The sequence below is a fragment of the Lontra canadensis genome, unplaced genomic scaffold (assembly GCF_010015895.1).
Source record: "Lontra canadensis isolate GAN:19392208 unplaced genomic scaffold, GSC_riverotter_1.0 scaffold96, whole genome shotgun sequence".
Taxonomy (NCBI): domain Eukaryota; kingdom Metazoa; phylum Chordata; class Mammalia; order Carnivora; family Mustelidae; genus Lontra; species Lontra canadensis.
In genome coordinates this window covers 3,570,639-3,576,638 of record NW_022631090.1, presented here as the reverse complement: position 1 = coordinate 3,576,638, position 6,000 = coordinate 3,570,639, and positions in this window count along the sequence as shown.

The window sequence follows — 6,000 nt, the reverse complement described above, 5'->3', positions numbered from 1 at the left end:
TAATTCTACATAGAAGGGGGAGGTATTAGATGTTGGAAGAGGAATATGTGCCAAAAGGAAAAGGCCCACATCAGTTTTGTTCATCTTTAGGGCATTTGAAGAGAGTCATAGTGACACATTCATGGATAGGTGTTCATTTCAACCTATATGTAGTCAATAAACACTTTGGACAGAGTCTAATATAACTTAGTCACTCTCCATAAATGTTCAATAAATGAATGAGCAGATAATGCTTCCATGTGTACATTCTCCTCAAGTTTTTCACGCTTCTCTGTTCTGAATTACCTGTGCCCTAGTAAAAAAAAAAAATTATTACTGTCCTATCAAGCTCAAATCTAATCTGTGTCACAGTTTGAATGAAGAGAGAAATTTTGAGGCTAGAGTGTCCAGATTAGAGGTAGAATCTTCAGTAGCAAGGCCAAGCAAAGGCAACAGATATAGCAAGAATAGTGCCTCATGTCTCTCAGGCCACATCAGAGAAAACTGCATTCAAGGAATAGATCTCCTTCTCCTGGTGTCAGAAGTGAAGGTAGTACTGAATGTTCTCTGCTATCTTGAAAGTGTAGTAGATCAATAAGCCAAAGGCTATACAACAAAATTTCTGAAAATTGGTAACATGAAGCAATCATTTCTGTGGATTAAGCCATTTGGCTCTACTCAAGAGCTACAGATCTAAGACCTTGTAATTCCATTTCTACTTGGGTCAGTTTTCATCTCACATTGATCTTTCTAGCACAGAGATTTGGACTTCCCTACACGGTTCATATGCTCATGCTCTTTGGATCATGAGAATGTGGCCATTTTATTTGGGGTCTAGAGACCCTGATACCAATTCAAATGCTGAGAAATGACCTTTGCCCCTGTCAGGGTTCCTAATTATGCACCTGTTTCAGGAGTTGGGGTTGAAGTAATGTCTTCAAAATCCTACTACAGTGCTAAGGGGGAAAATGGCAGGAACCAAATGCTTTTTTGACTATACTTCTTTGTGCCTACCTGAGAGACAACATCCAGAACTCTCAGAGAAAACTTTGCAGGGATTAGGCACTAAAGTCAGCAAAAACATGGGTCATTCTTTAGTGACAATGATGACTCACTTTGCCATTCTGAGATTCGACCCTGCAGCCTCCATAACAGGCTTTTGCTGAGTGGCCAAGGTATCTGCTGGTTGCTGTCACTTCTTCCAGACAGAGCTTCTCCTTCTACTGGGACTGACACTTGGAGTCCTCAAGGCACCAAAGCTGCATGGAGTTCTATGGCGAAGTAGAAGAAATGATTCTTCCATTTTATTCATACTTAACAAAAGGATGTTGAATTAGTGACACAGCCAAATCACAGATAACACAGTGGTCCCCCAAGTCAGTCCTCCTTTCCCATACTAGGGATCTGTAATTGGACCAAGACTGTAGGCCTAACTCCTTCTCCAGTAGGGATGAATTCTTTCCTAGGAAATTCTGAAATCCCTCATGCAAGTAGACTTACTTGCGGGGATACATCTGAATACTATTCATGGGTATAGTTTAAACTCAGGGAGGGACCTCTTGCTACATAAGGTTGGTCTTTAGACCCTTCCCAAGTATTAGCTAAGAGGTGAACAGTCTTCTCTCCAGAGGGAAAATGAAAGCTTGCATCAAGGCCACAGTGGGAGTTGAGGTCTTGGCCTTGGTAACACTTGGGTCCCCACCTAGTAAAGCTTACACCTTTGTCTTCAGCCATCTCCCAGAGCTTCTCACAGATTCAAGCATTCTTAGCAAAGATCACATATCTCAATTATTTCAAGGCAGCCAGGGGATTTCCTAATCAGGGATTCTGGAAAGAAGTACTTGAATTGGGGTGAGTAAAATAAAGGAAGGAGAATTACAGTTGACACTTGAACAACACAGAGTTTGAACTGTGCAGGTCCACTTATGTGTTGATTTTTTCTATAATACAGTACTGAAAAATGTGTTTTCTCTTCCTTATGATTTTCTTAATAACATTTTCTTTCCTGTAGCTTTCTTTATTGTAAGAATATGGTATATAAATCATATAACATACAAAATACATGTTAATCAATTGTTTATGTTACTGGTAAGACTTCTGACCATCAGTAGGCTGTTAGTAGTTAAGTTTTTGAGGAGTCAGAAGTTATATACAGATTTTTGACTGCTGGGGTCAACTTGACAGTTGCTCAAAGGTCAACTGTATATCAGAGAACACAGATACATGGAAATGTAAATATTTCTTTTGGCTCCATCCACAGTTGGATCCAGAATCTCAAAGCACTTCTGAGGAGAGAAGAAATTGGTGGCAAGTCAAAGAACTGGTTCTAGAGTTTAAAACAGTCAATTAATAATTTTTCAATTAACCAGTTATTTGCATTATTAGTTTTTAAAATACTTGAAGACATTCTACTACCATTTGTGCCTCCTCACCCCCAACTTGTTGGAGTATATGTGAAAATGAAGGGCAAATTAGTTTCCTTATAGGCAGGACAAATTAGTGGATTCAGAGTGGTAGATTATAACATGGAAATACCAGGAAAAGATCAGTTGGAAGGAGAGGATGGGAATCAAAACTGCAAAAGTAAACTGTGAACATCATTATCGTCATTTCAGAATTTCTGAGTATGAACCACATGTCCAAAAGTGCAGTCTGAAACAAGGGCATTTCCAGGACACAGCTTTTCTTTCCTGGTACTTCTACCTTGCAGTATGTGATTAGAGGTTATGAGATAGATCAGCTGAGTTCTTTTTTAAAGAAGAAAATAATTTTCTTATAAAAAGGCACAAGGCAAGATAATTTAAAGGACAAATTGTAGATTTAGACAGACTTGGCTTCAAATCCCCTTCTCTACCACTTAATAGCTGGGTGACCTTGCAACATTTCTGAGTTTGTGTGATAGAAAAGAATAGTGGTCCACTAATATTTGCACTGTCTCTTCCTGAGAGTACCATTGTTACAGGGAAGTGGCTGCCCTGTCAGGGACTATGATTTTCTGTTCCCCTTGTATCTGGATGGGGCCATGTGACTAGTGTTCACCAATGGAATGGAACCTCAGGTCATGGAGTATAGCCAAGACAAAATATGAAAGGACTCAGGGTTCCTGAAACACCCTGTGGCTGAAAGCTAGCCACCAAGAATACCCACACTGGTCTATTACATGAGTGAGAAATGAACTTCTATGGTGTTAAGCCACTGATATTTTCTGGTTCATTTGTTGCTGTGGTTATCGTCTCCCTATACAGATTCAGATCCCCTTCTTCTAAAATGAGACTACCTGCGTGTGCCTGCTGCTGGATTTAGTATCTAAGAGGTCATCAGAGAAAGCTATGCCAGTATAATGGTGGCAGTAGGAGGAGGATATAGAGGACTTTGGTATGATGTTGAGGGCAAGTAGACAGGCGGGTGTTGATGATTAAAAAAAAAGGGGGGGGATGAGCTGCTTAGGGGAAAGACCAGATCAGCAAGCAGACTAACAGAGTCATTTCTGCATCCAAACCTAAGCTCTAACTATGTCCTTGGACAAATACTTTCACTTCTCTGCACCTCCATTTTATCATTGTAATTATTATCATTGTTATGATTTATATGGGAAAAAAAATGGAGATGCCAAGCAGACAGCATGCTCAACAGAAAGGAGACAAGGTTCAGAACCAAATGGTCCAATCACATCCAGACTCTGTCCCTGGACAGAGTCCTCAAAAGTAGGCCACTTAGCATCTCTGGGTCTCAGTTTCCATGTCTCTAAATTGGAAATAGTACATATCCCATTGCTACAGCGTTGTTAGCAATATTTGAGAGAAACAACTTTGTAAGAAAACGTTTTTAAAAGCATAAAGAGTTATTTTCAAGGTTGAGCCAGCCAGTAGTCAGTTTTTAATGTACATATAAAAACAACACTTGAGTTCCTCCACATGCAAATGAGCATGGTACATCAGAACCATCAGGGCTGAAGACCACCTGCTTAGTCCAGCAATGTTTGCTACTGCAATACACACTTTCAGAACCTCTCCTGGAGGGATAATAAAGCTAGTATCATTGCTTTCTGTTTGTCTCTCTCTGTCTCTGTCTTTCTCTTTTGCCAGACTTGGTATTACCCAGCTTGAGCTCACATCTCATTACACTTGGCTTTCAATGATTTCTGACCATTGAAAAATCAAATCTACTTTCAAAGAAAGAAAAATTACTGCTGCTGAAAATATTTGTGTCCCTGCAATTAAGGCAGTACTGTAGGAAGTGTCGATGACTGCCTTTGCAGTGTGGTCCAGTCTCTAAAATGACACTCTCTATGTGAAAGTGTTCATAGGAGTCCCAATTTAGAGATGTGCACACTGAGTCCCAGAAAAGCTGAGTGACAAGGCCTGTTCCCATGGATGATAAGTGGCAGAACCTGGACGTAAAAAGTCATCTGCCTGTGACAGCATAGCCCTAGCTGAGAGGACAGTGAGTGAACTAAAAGAATGATACATTGAGGATGGTGAAAAGTGGGTGTAGGTAGAATCAATAGAACTTGCTACATAATTGGTTATTGGAGCTTGAGGGTAAAAAAAAGAGAGAGAGAAAGCATTTAGGATGATCCCAGATTAGAGAATATCTTCCACATTATCGATCTAGTAGCCCCCTCCATGCTTCTGGGAATTGTCTATCTGGCTAAACCAACTTTATGTCCCAGCTGGAGCTGCCGTGCTTCTACGTGATCCTCCCCCTTGGGCCACCTAAGAATGCCTCTAGTGGATATTTGGCTCAGCTTCATCGATAAGGCCTCTTTCTCTCATTTTTTGTGCTTTGTTCCAGAACTCAACCAATCACTTCCCAAGTAGCTGCAAGTTGCAGTGCTGTAGAGCAGTGCTGTCCAATAGAAATATAATGTGAGCCAAGTATGTAATTTCAAGTGTTCTAATTACCACATTAAGAAAGGAAATGGGTGGAATTCATTTTAATGTGTTTTATTTCACATAATACATGTACTACGTTATCATTTCCACATGCAACTTTTTTTAGTTAATAAGGTACTTCAATTCTTCTTTTTTTCTCATGCTCAGTCTTCAAAATCTAAGCACTAACTGTGTCCTTAACAGTTTATACTTAACAGCCATCACATCTCAATTCGGACTAGCCACCTTTCAAATGCTCAGTAGCCACGTGGGATGCATGGCTGCCATATTGGACAGAGCTGTGCTAGAGGTTCCAGTCACCTACCATGTGGAGAAAGCCAGCCTATAGAGAGAAAAGAAGCAAGTCAATGTGTAGAGAGATGCAGAGTTGAGAAGCTGAGAGAAAAACCAAGAATACTGGTGGCATTCAAGTCCCTGATTCTAGTTCTTGAAGATTAGCTGCACCTTCTCACCCAGGACCAGTCATAGTTTGGAAGTTTTTTGAGATACCCCAGTTCCCTTTCACTAATATCCTACTTTGCTACTAAAAATACTATTTTGTTTATTATTATCATTATTAATAATAAATCAAATCCATTTGCATAACTTTACCTTAAGGATGGCAATTTTCTTAATTTGTATGCCCAGATCCCTGTTCTTAGCAGACATTACAAATTAATTGCTCATTTTCCTTGCATCAGCTGAAGGGGACACAGCCAGAAGTACATGGTTTGAACAGTTGTTGCAGCCACATATATTTTTTACCTAGATGAGTGACTTGGGCTGCCACCTTGACATGGAGAAACTTAGCCATTGTGAAATGTGGCAAGTACTCAAAAGATTTAATGGGGAATTTCTGGATGATCATTTTTTTAAAGGCTTATTTATTTATTTTAAAGGTGGCAGCAGAGAGGCAGAAGGAGAGGGAGAAAGAGACTCTAAAGCAGACTCCGCTGAGCACAGGGCCTGATGCAGGGCTCCATCTCACGACCCTGAGATCATGAACAAAGCTGAAATCAAGAAGCAGATGCTCAACTGACTGAGCCACCCAGGCGCCCCTGGATGATTCTTATGCGTTCTATTTTTTTTTGTTTGTAATAAATATAAGCCAAGGAAGGAGGAAACTGAATATCGTAAGCGTTCTAAT